This window comes from Gopherus flavomarginatus, chromosome 1 (genome assembly GCF_025201925.1).
Source record: "Gopherus flavomarginatus isolate rGopFla2 chromosome 1, rGopFla2.mat.asm, whole genome shotgun sequence".
Classification (NCBI taxonomy): Eukaryota; Metazoa; Chordata; order Testudines; family Testudinidae; genus Gopherus; species Gopherus flavomarginatus.
In genome coordinates, this window is record NC_066617.1 from 127,504,060 (window position 1) to 127,522,204 (window position 18,145).

An 18,145-nucleotide genomic window follows, 5' to 3' on the forward strand; every position below is an offset into this window, starting at 1 on the left:
AAGTTGTCCTTTAGTGCCAGACTGTATAATGGGAATAACTGTGCACGTACATTTGTCTGTCTAGAAAAGTTGTGGCTTCACTGTGCCCTGTAATGTCTGGCTGCGACACAGCAGCAGCAAGACGTCAGTTTGCTTCTGTCATAAACAGATAGCTAAGGGTTAATGTCTCTTTCACCTGAAGCACCTGACCAGAGGACCAATCAGGAAACCAGATTTTTTCAACTTTGGGTGGAGGGAATTGAGTGTCTGAGTTTTTTGTTTTCTGCCTGCCTGCTTTCTCTGAGCTTTGGAGAAGCAGTTTCTACTTTCTAGTCTTCTGTTTCTAAGTGTAAGGACAAAGAGATCAGATAGTAAGTTCTATGGTTTCTTTTCTTTGGTATTTGCATGAATATAAGTGCTGGAGTGCTTTGATTTGTATTCTTTTTGAATAAGGCTGTTTATTCAATATTCTTTTAAGCAATTGACCCTGTATTATATCATCTAAATACAGAGAGAACATTTGTATGTATTTTTCTTTCTTTTATATAAAGCTTTCTTTTAAGACCTGTTGGAGTTTTTCTTTACTTCAGGGAAATTGAGTCTGTACTCACCAGGGAATTGGTGGGAGGAAGAAATCAAGGGGAGATCTGTGTGTTGGATTGCTAGCCTGATTTTGCATTCCCTCTGGGGGAATAGGAAAGTACTTTTGTTTCCAGGATTGGGAACAGAGAGGGAGATTCACTCTGTTTGGATTCACAGAGCTTGTGTCTGTGTATCTCTCCAGGAGCACCTGGAGGGGGGAAGGGAAAAAGGATTATTTCCCTTTGTTGTGAGACTCAAGGGATTTGGGTCTTGGGGTCCCCAGGGAAGGTTTTTCAGGGGGACCAGAGTGCCCCAAAACACTCTAATTTTTTGGGTGGTGGCAGCAGGTACCAGGTCCAAGCTGGTAACTAAGCTTGGAGGTTTTCATGCTAACCCCCATATTTTGGACGCTAAGGTCCAAATCTGGGACTAAGGTTATGATATGGTGTGCAGTGGTGGGATAGACAGAATCCAGAAGCCAGTGGAAATATTTTATTTTTCTTTTTTCTGCTAGGGGCTTTTTAGCAGAGGGAAACAGTTTGGTTTTAAAAGAGAACCAGAGAGAAATTTTTTTTTCTGCTCTCTCTGGCAGTTTGTGGCTTGCATGTTAAGCAAGAAGCCATTACCAGACTGTTAAGGGTCTTTTGTCATGCAATAGCACTCCCATTGAGAGTCATTACCAGCACTATATACACATGCAAATAAAGTGGTTTTTCAGGTTTACTTAACATTGAAGATTAGCTAAAGGCACTGTTGCTAGGCAGACTTCAGGAGGCAACAGAGAACCTGCAGTTCAGAAGATAAACACCGGAGGGCACCCCAACACAAGAAAACAGGAACCATGACTTCTAAGGCAAAAATTGAGGCCGAAGTACAAATCAAAGAAGCTGAACACAGGCGACAACTGGAAATAAAACAAAAAGAGATGGAGATGAAAGAAAGAGAAGAACAGATCAGAGAGGCAGCCTACCAAAGAGAACAGGCAGCCTACCAAAGAGAACAGGCAGCCTTCCAAAGAGAACAGGCAGCCCAAGAGGCAGCACACAAAAGAAAACTAGAAGAAGAAGAGGTGACCTACCGAAGGAAACAAGCAGAAGAAGAGTTGGCCCACCGCCGAGACATGGAAAAGCACCAAAGAGAAATGGAAAAACAACAAAAAGAAATGGAAAAACAACAAAAAGAGAATGAAGAGAAGGAAAAACAGAGGAAACATGAACTGGAGTTGGCAAAAGCTGGGCTGCATGTGCCAGCCAACCCTAACAACCCGGCGCCCATTATTGCTCCACAGCACAGGAAATTTCCCACCTACAAGGCAGGTGATGACACCGAGGCCTTCTTGGAAAATTTTGAAAGAGCCTGTCTTGGGTACAGCATTCCCGAAGACCAGTACATGGTAGAATTGAGGTCACAGCTCAGTGGACCTTTAGCAGAGGTGGCAGCTGAAATGCCTAAGCAGCAAATGAATGACTATAAACTTTTTCAAACCAAGGCCAGATACAGAATGGGGATAACCCCAGATCATGCCCATCAGCGCTTCAGAACCCAAAAGTGGAAACCAGAGGTGTCATTTCCCAAACACGCCTACTACATTGCAAAAAACTATGAGGCCTGGATAACAGGAAACAACATTCAAACCTTGGAAGAACTGCACCTCCTCATACAAATGGAGCAGTTCTTGGATGGTGTTCCTGAAGACGTCACACGGTACATACAAGATGGAAATCCCAAAGATATCGCTGAGGCGGGGGAGATTGGAGCCAAATGGATGGAACTGGCAGAAAGCAAGAAAGCTACTGTCAAGGGGAACGATTACCCCAGGGGGCACACAGACCATAAACCCTACAACCGAGGACAGCCAAAGACCCCACATACCACCCAAGTAAAGCCACACATACCCTACCCTTCAACCTCACCAGTCTCCAGTAACTCACCTCGGCCCACTGACCCATCAGATGGAAGATGCTTTAAGTGTAATGAACTGGGACATATCAAGGCCAACTGTCCAAAGAACACCATGCGAGTGCAATTCATTACACCACCATCACACCAAAGATCCCCAGGCCCGGATGCCTCTCAAATACCCTTGGAGCGAAGGGAAAATTTGAGAGTGGGCGGAAAGAAGGTTACTGCGTGGAGAGACACGGGGGCACAAGTGTCAGCTATCCACCAATCCTTCGTTGACCCCAAATTCATCAACCCAAAGGCCAAAGTTACAATTTACCCCTTCATGTCACAAGCTGTAGACTTGCCTACAGCTCAACTGCCTGTCCAGTACAAAGGCTGGTCAGGAATGTGGACTTTTGCAGTCTATGACAATTATCCTATCCCCATGCTATTGGGGGAAGACTTGGCCAACCAGGTGAGGCGGGCCAAGAGAGTGGGAATGGTTACACGTAGCCAAACCAGGCAAGCTTCCAGACCCATTCCTGTTCCTGAGCCGTCCACAGACGCCCCGTCTGTGTTACCAGAGACCCAGACAGAGGTAGTGGACCCGGATTCCATGCCTACCACTGAAACAGCCACAGCATTTCCAGTCCCAGGCCCGGAACTGGAACAGCAACCAGCACCAGCAAGTGCAACCACATCTTCAAACTCAACGCCAGAGGGCGCCAGCGAGCCAGAACTGGCAGAAGCAAAAGACAGCCATACCCAAAAGGCTCAGCCAGAGCCTGAAATACCCTCAGGTGCACCAGCGGAGAGCGGTTCACCAGCAACGGAAACAACCCCATCACCTACATCGCTTCCAGAGGGACCAAGCCCAAGTCCACAGTCTGAGGAAGAACTGGTGACCCCAGCCTCAAGGGAACAGTTCCAGACTGAGCAGGAAGCGGATGACAGCCTTCAGAAAGCTTGGGCGGCGGCACGGAGCACCCCACCGCCTCTCAGCTCTTCTAATCGATCCCGGTTTGTTATAGACCAAGGACTTTTATACAAGGAAATTCTTTCTGGTGGACACCGGGAAGAATGGCAGCCGCAAAAACAGTTGGTGGTTCCAACTAAGTACCGGGAGAAGCTCTTAAGCTTAGCCCATGAACATCCCAGTGGCCATGCTGGGGTGAACAGAACCAAGGACCGGTTGGGGAAGTCCTTCCACTGGGAGGGGATGGGCAAGGACGTTGCCAAGTATGTCCGGTCTTGTGAGGTATGCCAAAGAGTGGGAAAGCCTCAAGACCAGGTCAAGGCCCCTCTCCAGCCACTCCCCATAATTGAGGTCCCATTTCAGCGAGTAGCTGTGGATATTCTGGGCCCTTTCCCAAAAAAGACGCCCAGAGGAAAGCAGTACGTACTGACTTTAGTGGACTTTGCTACCCGATGGCCGGAAGCAGTAGCTCTAGGCAACACCCGGGCTAACACTGTGTGCCTGGCCTTAACAGACATCTTTGCCAGGGTAGGTTGGCCCTCCGACATCCTTACAGATTCAGGGTCTAATTTCCTGGCAGGGACCATGGAAAAACTGTGGGAAACTCATGGGGTGAATCACTTGGTTGCCACCCCGTACCACCATCAAACCAATGGCCTGGTGGAAAGGTTCAATGGAACTTTGGGGGCCATGATACGAAAATTCATCAACGAATTCTCCAATAATTGGGACCTAGTGTTGCAGCAGTTGCTGTTTGCCTACAGGGCTGTACCACATCCCAGTTTAGGGTTTTCACCATTTGAACTTGTGTATGGTCACGAGGTTAAGGGGCCATTACAGTTGGTGAAGCAGCAATGGGAGGGGTTTACGCCTTCTCCAGGAACTAACATTCTGGACTTTGTAAGCAACCTACAAAGCACCCTCCGACACTCTTTAGCCCTTGCTAGAGAGAACCTAAAGGATGCTCAAGAAGAGCAAAAGGCCTGGTATGACAGACATGCCAGAGAACGTTCCTTCAAGGTAGGAGACCAGGTTATGGTCTTGAAGGCGCAACAGGCCCATAAGATGGAAGCATCATGGGAAGGGCCCTTCACGGTCCAAGAGCGCCTGGGAGCTGTAAACTACCTCATAGCATTTCCCAATTCCTCACTAAAGCCTAAAGTGTACCATGTTAATTCTCTCAAGCCTTTCTATTCCAGAGACTTACAGGTTTGTCAGTTTACAGTCCAGGGAGATGATGCTGAGTGGCCTGACGGTGTCTACTACGACGGGAAAAAAGACGGTGGCGTGGAAGAGGTGAACCTCTCAACCACCCTGGAACGTCTGCAGCGGCAACAAATCAAGGAGCTGTGCACTAGCTTCGCCCCATTGTTCTCAGCCACCCCAGGACGGACTGAACGGGCATACCACTCCATTGATACAGGTAATGCTCACCCAATCAGAACCCCACCCTACCGAGTGTCTCCTCATGCCCAAGCAGCTATAGAACGGGAGATCCAGAACATGCTACAAATGGGTATAATCCGCTCATCTACCAGTGCATGGGCATCTCCAGTGGTTCTGGTACCCAAACCTGATGGGGAAATACGCTTTTGTGTGGACTACCGTAAGCTAAATGCTGTAACTCGTCCGGACAACTATCCAATGCCACGCACCGATGAGCTATTGGAAAAGTTGGGACGTGCCCAGTTCATCTCTACAATAGACTTAACCAAGGGGTACTGGCAAGTACCGCTAGATGAACCTGCCAAGGAGAGGTCAGCATTCGTCACCCATGCGGGGGTGTATGAATTCAATGTCCTTCCTTTCGGCCTTCGAAATGCACCCGCCACCTTCCAGAGGCTGGTAGATGGTCTACTAGCTGGACTGGGAGAATTTGCAGTTGCCTACCTCGATGATGTGGCCATTTTTTCAGACTCCTGGCCCGAACACCTACTACACCTGGAAAAGGTCTTTGAGCGCATCAGGCAGGCAGGACTAACTGTTAAGGCCAAAAAGTGTCAAATAGGCCAAAACAGAGTGACTTACCTGGGTCACCAGGTGGGTCGAGGAACCATAAACCCCCTACAGGCCAAGGTGGATGCTATCCAAAAGTGGCCTGTCCCACGGTCCAAGAAGCAGGTCCAATCCTTCTTAGGCTTGGCCGGATACTACAGGCGATTTGTACCCCACTACAGCCAAATCGCTGCCCCACTGACCGACCTGACCAAAAAGACCCAGCCAAATGCAGTTAAGTGGACTGATGAGTGTCAAAAGGCCTTTACCCAACTTAAGGCAACGCTCATGTCTGACCCTGTGCTCAGGGCCCCGGATTTTGACAAGCCATTCCTAGTAACCACAGATGCATCTGAGCGTGGTATAGGAGCGGTGCTCATGCTGGAAGCAACAGATCACAACTTCCATCCTGTCGTGTTTCTCAGCAAGAAACTGTCTGAGAGGGAAAGTCACTGGTCAGTCAGTGAAAAGGAATGCTATGCCATTGTGTACGCCCTGGAAAAGCTACGCCCATATGTTTGGGGACGGCGGTTCCAACTACAAACTGACCATGCTGCACTAAAGTGGCTTCATACTGCCAAGGGGAACAACAAGAAACTTCTTCGTTGGAGTTTAGCTCTCCAAGATTTTGATTTTGAAATTCAACACATCACAGGAGCTTCTAACAAAGTAGCTGATGCACTCTCCCGTGAGAGTTTCCCAGAATTCAGTAGTTAAAAAGTGTTCTTAAAATGTAGAAGTCTGTTAGTTATATACTTAGGAGTATATGTAAAGGTGTATGTGTTGTATTAATCTGTTTATTTTCAAGTTCTAGAAGGAAATCGCCGCCAGTGAGCTTCCCCACTGTCTGCAATTTGGGGGGCGTGTCATAAACAGATAGCTAAGGGTTAATGTCTCTTTCACCTGAAGCACCTGACCAGAGGACCAATCAGGAAACCGGATTTTTTCAACTTTGGGTGGAGGGAATTGAGTGTCTGAGTTTTTTGTTTTCTGCCTGCCTGCTTTCTCTGAGCTTTGGAGAAGCAGTTTCTACTTTCTAGTCTTCTGTTTCTAAGTGTAAGGACAAAGAGATCAGATAGTAAGTTCTATGGTTTCTTTTCTTTGGTATTTGCATGAATATAAGTGCTGGAGTGCTTTGATTTGTATTCTTTTGAATAAGGCTGTTTATTCAATATTCTTTTAAGCAATTGACCCTGTATTATATCATCTAAATACAGAGAGAACATTTGTATGTATTTTTCTTTCTTTTTATATAAAGCTTTCTTTTAAGACCTGTTGGAGTTTTTCTTTACTTCAGGGAAATTGAGTCTGTACTCACCAGGGAATTGGTGGGAGGAAGAAATCAAGGGGAGATCTGTGTGTTGGATTGCTAGCCTGATTTTGCATTCCCTCTGGGGGAATAGGAAAGTACTTTTGTTTCCAGGATTGGGAACAGAGATGGAGATTCACTCTGTTTGGATTCACAGAGCTTGTGTCTGTGTATCTCTCCAGGAGCACCTGGAGGGGGGAAGGGAAAAAGGATTATTTCCCTTTGTTGTGAGACTCAAGGGATTTGGGTCTTGGGGTCCCCAGGGAAGGTTTTTCAGGGGGACCAGAGTGCCCCAAAACACTCTAATTTTTTGGGTGGTGGCAGCAGGTACCAGGTCCAAGCTGGTAACTAAGCTTGGAGGTTTTCATGCTAACCCCCATATTTTGGACGCTAAGGTCCAAATCTGGGACTAAGGTTATGATAGCTTCTTGTCTTCTTCGGCCAAATCCGGCCTTACGAGTGGCCTGACCATCTGGGCAAATCACCTTCAAGAGTATAACCTCTTCTGGGGTCCATATCCTAGAACTAGTGCAACAGAACTATAAAGACCACTAAATCTTCAGACCCAGCTGGGCTCAGCTGGCTACGGTCTCCCTCACAGATGAGCCTGTGCTTTGCTTAGATACTTTTGCAATTGTCTACAGGCTCCTGTGCCTCACTGTACCCCACTGACTCAGTCTGGCACAGTTGTCCACCTTCCTAGGGTTTCAGGTAGGCCTTTATTCGTCAGTGACTCCTGATCTTCCTTCAGTCTTCAGGCTCACCTGAGGAGCAGACTGGCTGCTTCTCTCCCCTTGCAGCCTTCTATCAGCAGGGCCGGACTAAGGCAGAGACTTTAGAGGCTGCAGCCCGGGGCCCTGGCTCAAGGGGGGCCCCGCAAAAATAAATCACAGGCACCGATATCCAGGGTGCTCAGGCTGCCTGCCCTGACCCCACGTCACTCCCAGAAGTGGCTGGCTGCTGTCACATCTCTGCAGCGCCTGGTAGATGGGGGAGGCGGCTCCATGCACTGTTACCCATCCCCAGCACCATCCCAGCAGATCCCATTGGCCGGTTCCTGGCCAATGGGAGCTGAGGGTGGCACCTGCGGCTGTGGGCAGCACACAGAGACACACTGTTCCCCTCCCCCCAAGGGCGCTCAGAGATGTGCCAATAGCCAGCCGCTTCTGGGAGTCATATGAGGCTGTGGCAAGCAGGCAGCCTGCTATGCCACCGGCTGGGAGCCACCTATGGTAAGCGCATCCTGGCTGCAGCTTACATCCTGCACTCCCTCCTGCACCTCAACCTCCTGTCCTGGGTCAGAACCCCCTCCTGCACCAAACTCCCTCCCAGAGCCCACACTCCCTGTACCTCACTCCCCTGCCCCAGCCCACCTCTGCACCAAACTCCCTCCCAGACCCTGCACCCCAATCCCCTGCCCCAGCCCCCTTCTGTATCACACTCCCTCCCAGGAAAAAGACTTGTGTACAGGGGCCCCACAAAATCTAATAGCCCTGGGCCCACAGGAGAGTTAATCCAACCCTGTCTATCAGCCCCATTTCCAGACAGAAAACTCACTGCACCCTATCCCCTGGTCTGTTCCCCAACTCACCTGCTCTCTCCTCTTTTAAGTAGATCTCCTACCTTCCCCAGGTGCAATCAGTGATGTTACTAGCACTCTTGGGTTCCCTTAACCTTTCTGGTGTCTGTGCAGAATTTACACCCTGTCATAGTGTGCCGGACTGATGTACGCAGATACCTGATATGCATGCACAAACAGGTATTTGGATGCCAGGTAGCCAGTCAGATGCCTTACTGGCTATCTGCACACACAAGCACCAGATTTGTGGCACACATTTAATATCTGTATTCATAAATTAAGTATGCACAAATATATGCATACAATTAAATGAGCTTCATTTTAAAAATTTGACCTACTTCACTTAGCTTTTCCTCCTCTTGGTTTCCAGAATTGTTTAAAGTCTATATACTGCCATAGATTCAACCACAGTCATGCTACAATTCCAAACCAGGCTGTGACTGGTGCTTCTTCACCCTAAAATAAACAGATACTCCACAGATAACACTAAAGTAAACCAGATGGATATAATCTGAGAAATGGCTTATGACAATCCAGTGGTGCTTAGTGCAGCTTCTCTTTCACAAAGGAAATGGTTTGCTTCTCTGCAGACTTGGTTTAGAAAACAGCAGCAGATTTAAGAAAAAATTTCAGGTTAAAATACATCATGGCCTGTGAGCTAAAAAAATATGTTATGTCATTGTTTATGCTGTATACTTTACTGGATGAAGTTGGCTATTAATCTTTCCCAGCTGGTGGGAAGAACCCCTGAGATCTATTGGATTAAGCTGAGCTGCCCCTTACTAAAACTGGATATAGCTGAGCTTGAGTGCATTCCAAACCTATACAGAATGAAGGAGTCTGTTCTTTCCTGAAGCATTTTATCACACCTTGATGAAAGACACTGAACATAAGGCTAGCAATGTTCCTTGTTGTAAAGTGTATTTGAAATAGCCAGCTACATGAATCTTTATTTCTATTCTTTTTGTTCAAGACAAGAATTAAAACCAGCAGTGAGTTACTCTTTCCAAGGATAAAACTAGAGAGCTGATGCAGGTTGAATTTTAAATGTCCATTTCCTGAAAAGCTCTGGCCTCACAACCCATATCTCAAGCACTACAGGAGTATGGACTTGTCGGGTCTGACTGACCATTATGTTTTTCCTGTTTTACACTGAACTCAATAGAATTACACCAGTGTAAAACTGCAGTGACACAATGATGAATCGGGTCTGTGAACTTGGAGTGTTTTCTTATTCCCATTGAGATCAGTGGGCCAATTCTTGAAGTTCTTACTCAATCTTTTACTCAGATAAAATTCTCACTGAGTCCTGTAATGGGTAATTTTGCCTAATTAAGGACTGGGATAGCTATATTCAGTAAAGAATTTAAGTTCACAAATGTAGGCCCTTTTTGTGTTCACAAATTAGCCTTGAACAGATTTCATTTTTTATGAATTTGTTAACTGTTCAAGAATAATTAATAAATAGTTTATGCAAACATATTTCCGGCTAAGGGTCAGTCACCACAGTTGCTATGAGTACGCACTATTTGTAATTCAATATTTGAGTTGTGTAGTTGGGCACGATATTATTTTGAATTTCCTGATTATAAAACTTCCAAACTGAAGTTACTGGATGATATGTTACTAAAATAGCTAACAGAACACAAAGCTGTGGCTCTGGCTGCATCCGTTTGAATATGCAGCAGTTGTCTGAGTTTATAAATATTGTGAGGTAGCAGAAACTAACTTGCCCATCAGCCTATTTGCAGACTCAATTCTTCAGGTTGGATGATGCACAAATGGGAAGAATTTATTTTTTCAACCCACTATGAGAATAGTGAGAAATATGAGAAAATGGGAATAGAGATTTTCTGCTTTGTAAAGTGCTTTGTTCTATTGAGATCAACTGAAAAGTTAAGGTTCAATTTGACAGTTTTATTTTATATTATTTTTATGTTTTATGTTTTGTTTTATTTGTATATTATATTATATTATAACTGGGGTTTAATAATAATGTTTAAATTATAAAATAAAATAAAATAAAATAAAAAAGTAATATCATAATTGGTCACTGGTGATTGGCATTCTAAGGGTAATTGGTAATTACTATTGAAATTAGTAATTAGTTCAGTAATTTGTATAAAATAAAATAAATGTGAAAAGTTGTTTCAAAATGAAAAATTAGAATGTTCTGTTTTGATAAGATCCACTTAATCAAAACACTTCATACTGATTTTTTTTTCTACAATGAAATGTTGTCATAACTGACATATTTTAGTGGAACATTTAGATTCAGATGAATAAATATTTTTGGATGGAAAAAAAATTCCAAAAATTTTCAACCAGCTCTAATAAAGACACTTACTCTGGTATATCTTTTGTTACTTTTTGGCTAGCATGATATTTAAACTCAAATACATTATCTTAAAGCCGTGTTTAAAATGTGTTTAAAAGATAAAATATTCCACACCAAATTCTAACCCTGGGTACTGTAAGACAAGTCGTGACGCACATCATACGTCTGGTATTAGAATTATGTCTTTAGGGCTCTATATTCCCCTTGATGAGTCCTCCCCACTCCCATCGATGTCAGTGGGGATTTCACTGCAGATTAAGAATAGCCTAGTTTATAATGTTGAAATGCAGCCAAAACCTCACAGCTACCTTTTTGATCTGAGATCCTCCATGTGGGAACTCATTATCACATATCTTGACAAAATTTTTCTGCTGTTCTTTTTTGCACATGTGATCAATTTTTTCAAGCTATGCATGCCTCATGTATCATTCAGTTCATAATGAAGACATAGGGATTAAATCAGGATCATTCCCTCAGCCAAAGGCCTTTATAACAGTGGTTTTCAACCTTTTTTCATTTGCAGACCCCTAAAAAATTTTGAATGGGAGTGCAGACACCACTGGAAATCTTAGAGTTAGTCTGTGGACCCCCAGGGATCCACGGACCACAGATTGAAAACCGCTGTTCTATGGTAAAACAAAATTTCACTGACCCTAGTTTAGACATAGTCCGCAGAATACAGGTTGAACACCACTGCTTTATAACATCCCTGAGTGTCAACAGACTTTTACTCCAATGGACCAACTGGGAAAGGAAATTTTAGAGTCAAGGGCCCTTCGAGCATCTCTCAGATGTTTGAATTCAGGAGCTGTTAGCTTATGTGCCACTATGGACCTCAGCTGTTGTAGCAGAGCATAGAGAAAGGAGGAAGTTTCTCAGGTAGCTAGGCTCCAAACAGCACGGAGCTTTAATACTTTGGACATCATAATTACATAAAAAAATCCATAACTTTTTATTCTGCTAGTAAATTTCAGATCAAAACCCCTGACTTAATAGTACACTGTTATACTGTAAATTAATAACCTCATTCTAAACATTTTTTCTAGAAACCAAACTGAAGGCATGAATGATGCCTGCTTTACTTTGGGTAATACCTAAAGTTCAAGCTGATAAAATAGAGGAAGAAATAAGTCTGAGAAGAGTTCTCTTTGTCTTTTAAAATCACTTTAAAATGCTTAGACTGGACAAAGAAAGGAAGACAATCAGTCACTTTTACTTGGAATATTAATTTGATTTAGTATCATGGGTTGAGCCCTAGTACAAATGAATGAATTTCAAGTAGTGATGACAGTGATATGAATTTTGTAGGATTACTGGCAATAGTTACTAGTATGCTGAAAAATGTGAATTCTTTAAAAATGACTAACGTTTACAAAATTGCCATTCTACACTTGCTCTTTGGGCAATAAATGATGTATTCCAGCAAAAACCATGTTGGGTTTTTAATGAATACTTTAATGTACAGAATCGTATGTGGTACTATTGCTAAAAGACAGCAGCAATGCTTGCCTGCTGATATAGAATACATTCAACCAGTGGTTCTCCAAGTTTTTTACATAGTGGACCACTTCTTACGATAGGGTGAAATTAGCTCCAGTACAGGGTCCAGCCCATTACTTATCATGAAGACCTATTTTGAGTCCTTAAGTGTCACTCAAATAGTGTATAGTCCTTGTGCTGTACCTCTGCACAGGGGAGAGTTTCACCCTTAGACAGCATTCTGTGAACTTCCAAACCTCCTAGGGCCAGATTTTATTAACAACATTTAGGCCCGGTTTACACTACAAATTTAGATGGATAGAAGCTGCCTTACGTCGACCTAATAATGTATGTGTCTATACTATCAGGTCTCTTCTACTGACCTAACTCACTTGTAACACTGACTAAATTACCACACTTCAGCAAAAGGCGTAGTGCTTAATTTGTTGTTGATAGATTGACAGAGAGGCAGTGAAGATGCAGCATTGTGTAAGTCGACAGACTTGGCCTCCAGGAGGTGTCCCACAATGCTCCTCTGTGACCAATCTGGAGATTGTTTTCAACTTCACTGCATAGCAGCTGGGTACACAGGAAACAGCCCCTTCCCTGTTAAAGCCCCGGGAACTTTTGAATTTCCACTTCCAGTTTGGTCAGCATGGAGAGCTCACCAGCCCAGCTGATCATGGTGACTCAATGCCCAAACGCGCTCCAGCTGGGAGTACACAGGAAATGGTACATCTTATTGGTCTGTGGGGAGAAGAGTCTGTGCAAGAACAGTTCTAATACAGCTGAAGAAACATAGACATCTATGAAAAGATCATGCAGGGCATGGGGGAGAAGGGCTACACCAGGGACACACAGCCGTGCCATGTGAAAATGAAATAACTTCGGCAGGTGTATCAGAAGGCAAGGAAGGTGAACAGTCATTCTGGTTCTGCACCATAGACATACAACTTCTACAATGAGCTTCATGAAATTCTCAGCGGCGATCCCACCACTACCCTCAAACACAGCGTAGATACTGCCCAGGAGTCTGAGTCCTTGGCCACCTTAGGCATCAACATGGAGAACATTCTGGACAAGGAAGAGGAGGAGGAGGAGGAGAATCAGAGATAGGCGAGTATGGGATCCATTCTCCCCAAGAGCCAGGAGTCATTTTTAACCCTAGAACAGTCCAGCTGTTTGCAGGACAATATGGTTGAGCCTGATGCCGGGGAAGGCACCTCTGGTGAGTATGCAATTCCAATCATAGACTCATAGAATATTAGGATTGGAAGAGACCTCAGGAGGTCATCTCGTCCAATCCCCCTGTTCAAAGCAGGACCAACACCAACAAAATCATCCCAACCAGCATAGGCGCCAACTCCGCGGGTGCTCCGGGGCTGGAGCACTCATGTGGAAAAAACAGCTGTTTTGTGGTGGCAAGCGCTGGGAGGGAGGAGAGGAAATCCAGTGTGCTCAGGGAAGAGGCAACTTCTACTTCCCCTACCAATTCTTCCCTGTTTGTAAGCAGCAGGTCAAAAGGAGCACAGCCTCTATTTGGTTCCTCCAGCACCTGTACCAGGAAGTTGTCCCCAACACTCTCCAAAAACTTCCTGGATTGTCTGTGCATTGCTGTATTGCTCTCCCAGCAGATGTCAAGGTGATTGAAGTCCCCCATTAGAACCAGGGCCTGTGATTTGGAAACGTCAGTTAGTTGTCCAAAGAAAGCCTCGTCTACCTCATCCTTGTGATCCCATGGTCTATAGCACACACCCACCACAACATCACTCTTGTTGCTCTTGCCTCTAAACTTAACCCAAAGACTCTCAACAGGCTTTTCTCCAGTTTCATACTGGAGCTTTCAGCAATCATATCACTTTCTTACATACAGTGCAACTCCTCCACCTTTCCTCCCATACCTGTCCTCCCTGAACAGTTTACACCCATCCATGACAGTGCTCAAATCATGTGAACTGCCCCACCAAGTCTCTGTTATTCCAATCACATCATAGTTCCTTGATTGTGCCAACACTTCCAGTTCTTCCTGCTTGTTTCTCAGGTTTCTTGCGTTCATGTACATGCACCTAAGATAACTAGCCGATTGCTCTACTTTCTTAGTATGAATCAAGAGGCTTCCCGTCTTGTACCCTCCTCCCTGTGTTTCCTCCCAGTATCCCACTTCCCCACTTACCTCTGGGCTTAGGTCACCATCCCCTGGTGATCCTAGTTTAAAGCCCTCCTCACTAGGTTAGCAAGCCTGCCTGTGAAGATGTTCTTCCCTCTCTTGGTTAGGTGGATCCCATCTCTTCCTAGCAATCCTTCTTCCTGGAATAACATCCCATGGTTGAAGAATCCAAAGCCTCTCTCCAACATCACCTGCATGACCATGTTTTTACTTCCACAGTTCGATGGTCCCTACCTGGGCCTTTGCCTTCAACAGGGAGGATGGACAAGAACATGACTTGCGCCTCAAACTCCTTTAACCTTCCCAGAGCCATGTAGTCTTCACTGATGTGCTCAAGGTCATTTTTGGTAGTATCATTGGTGCCCACGTGGAGAAGTAGGAAGGGGTAGCAGTCCGAGGTCTTGATCAGTCTCGGCAGACACTCCATCACATCCTGGATTCTAGCTCCAGGCAAGCAGCACAATCAAATTGTAGGGGTTACATACTCTTATATTTTATATTTACTATGAAGAAAAAGTGAGGTACAGTGAGTATCTGCTTCCCAATGGCCACTCCAGCTATGCAGAGGGTGCACAGGGATGGCCTGGGAATCCTCCATGGAGATCTCCAAGAAGCCTTCATGAAGGTGCTCTGCAATCCTTTGCAGAAGGTTTCTGGGGAAGGCTGCCTTATTTCTTCCACCATGGTAGGACAGTTTCCCACACCACTCCTGTATTAATTCTGCTGGCATCATTGCAGTATACAGTACAGCAGCATAAAGACCAGGTCTGTATCCAGACACTTGCAGCATCTGTTCCCATGCCACATCTGTTACCTTCAGGAAATTGATTTCACTTAGGGTCACCTAGGAGAAATGGGGGAAGTTTTCATCACAAATGTTCATACCACAAACAATAGAGCATGTGATTCCCCCACACATGATGACTTCTGGGTCCCTCAGTCACAGTTTCCCTAGTATGCTGGTGGTTTGGGTGGCAGAGATTGTCATTGACTTCAGAATCTGCATGCCCAAGGTGACTGCTACCAGCAGCGTTAAGGGAAGGGGTGGCGGGCTTCCTGTGTTCTTTCATCGCTGCAAGCCCCCTCCAACCCCTTCCCTGGAGCCACTGAGGACAAACACCACAATTTGAGAGGCTTAATTCTGGTCCCTGGTCTCAAAGCAATGTCTGTGTTGCTAGGGAAAGGGGGCACATTAGAAGATGGAAAAAGAGAACGCGTGGTATCATGTTTAACGAGATAATGAAGGCTTCTGTAGTCGAAAAAGATCCTGAGACATAAGCCCTTGTATCAGAGGCATGGTTTGAGGCAGGACCTGTTCACAGAATCTGGCAAGAACAGGGCTGATATTGCAGAAATACACATTCCTAAGGAGTGCTAGTCACAGAATACACACGCAGTCAAGTGGTACCAGAACATCCCAATATCAAGGATGGTACAAAAACATTCCCTAAGGATAACAGAAACACACTGACCCCTCCTAAAAGATAAGGTCAGGATGACAGTATGTAATAGAGATGTTTTGATGGAACCAACATGTACAAGGTGATAACTAGCCACGTCAGGGGGCGGTAACTAACTATATCAGAGGCAATACTAACTTGTTTGTATCAAGGTATAAAGATATATCTCAAAGGAAGTATCTTTGTCCAGCCGAAGGGGGAATGGAAAGTCCCACCATTCGCTGAGTTGTGTCCATTGTCATGGGCATACATGTCTTAGTATCCTCATAGAGTCTCCAGGTGCTATTACTGTGCTTTGTCGACAATAAACCTGGCCTGGCACCTTCATACCTTAACAGATCTTGTGGTCATTGGGCAGTTCACCTGAGGTCTGCTGTGCCAGCTGTCTGCAGAGAAGTGGGGCAGCACACAGGGAGAACACACACATGCAGCTGAACATCTGATCACCGCTTCCAGAACAGCTGGTATGGAGCTCAGAGCCTGGAGGATTTCACTGTCTGAAAAATTGGACATGGACATGGAGAGCCGGAGAGCATCCCAGAAGCATGAGCATGCCACACAGGATGGGATTCTGCATTTATGAAGGACCAATCAGTCATGTTGAGGTGTCTGGTTGAGCTTCAAGAAAAACAGCTTGAGGCTAGACTCCCTATGCAGTCCCAACACAACAGCCTGCAAACATCAACCTGTTTCCAATCCCCCTCCACTAATCGTTCCCGGAGGTGGTGATGGCGGTGGGGGAAAGAAGATACAGTATCCCTTCCACTCAGCACCAGGGGCAGGTATGAAGAACAAAAGGTGGCCATTTGAAGACCTTTGAGGAGCAAGACTTCTTTGCTTTCACAAACAAGCTGACTTGGTTTCTCTCCTCCCAATTTTATCACACCATTTGCCCAAGGTTAAATTATTTTCCTGGTCTTTCAGATTCTTTATGTTTGTGCAATAAAAGTCAACATTTCAAGAATGAAGTATTCTTTGTTTATTCCAAGAATAGGGGTCTGGGAGATGAGGGGAAGGAGAAGTTCAGGGTAACTGGTGCAATGAAGGGGATGGTATGGGAAGGCACAGTGCAGATAAGCAGCACACCTTACTGTGGCACATTACTGAAACAGGTTTTCAAAGCCTCCTGGAGATGCAGAGCTCCTCTCTGGGCTTTTCTTATTGCCCTAGTATCTATCTGCTCTAAATTAGCTTCCAGCCTACCCACCTCCACATCCCACCCCTGCAGAAACTTTTCTTCCTTTGCCTCAGAGATGTTATGGAGCACCCAGCACACAGTGATAACAATGGGGATATATAATTATCTAGATCTAGATAAATATCTAGATCTAATGAGGTCTAATCTTGTAAGCAAACTACACCAGTGACCCTTTAAACATCCAAAGGCACATTCCACCACCATTCTGCACTTGCTTAGCCTATTGTTGAACCGCTCCTTACTGCTGTTGAGGTGGCTGGTATACAGCTTCATGAGCTATGTGAGCAAGGGATAGGCTGGGTTTCCCAGGATCCTATTGGCATTTCAACATCATCAGTGGTTATTTTGAATTCTGGAAAGAAAGTCTCTTATTGCACCTTTCCTGACCATCCCACATTGATGTTGGTGAAACCCCCCCTGTGATTTACCAACACTTGCAACACCATTGAAAAGTATCCCTTTCAGTTTATGTACTCTTTGGCAAGGTGGTCTGGTGCAAAGATTGGGGTATGCGTGCCATCTATTGCCCCACCGCAGTTAGGGAACCCCATCGTGGCAAAACCATCCACTATGTCCTGCACGTTGCCCAGAGTTACTACCTTTTAAAGCAGAGGTCAGTCAATGGCCCTGCATATTTGGATCACAACAGGTCTTCCGGTGGATTTACCAACTCCAAACTGATTCCCAACTGACTGGTAGTAGTCTGGTGTTGCAAGCTTCCACAGAGCAATTGCCACTCACTTCGCCACTGTCAGAAAAGGCCTCATTTTAATGTTGCTGTACTTCAGAGCTGGGGAAAGCTCTGCACAAATTTCCTGGAAAATGGCCTTCTGCATTTGAAAGTTCTGCAGCCACTCCTCATCATCCCATAGCTGCATAAACAATGCAATCCCGCCTGTCAGTGCTTGTTTCCTGGGACCAGAAACGGCGCTCCACCGTGTTCAGCTGCCACCGTGTTCAGCAGCAACTGAGAATTGTTTCATTCTATGGCTTGTAGCAGGGCTGCTTGAATGACATCGCAATGTTCTGCGTGGTGGCTCCTGTCTTGGCTCCGGAAATACTGCAGGATAAAGCATGAGGTGTTTGTAATGCCCCCAACAAGAGTACACAGCTGAGCGGGGTCCCTGCTTAGAGGGCTATGGTGTATGTGTGGTTAAACTAGGCTTTCAAAAAGAGGAACGAAAAACATGGATTGTTTG

At 45.3% G+C, this 18,145-nt stretch overlaps 1 protein-coding gene across 1 annotated transcript in view; it reads left to right on the forward strand.

The window, feature by feature from the left end:
• ABCC9 (ATP binding cassette subfamily C member 9) overlaps nt 1-18,145 on the forward strand; it is a 108,749-nt gene that overhangs the window by 19,799 nt on the left and 70,805 nt on the right. The gene's annotated exons all lie outside the window — the stretch shown is intronic.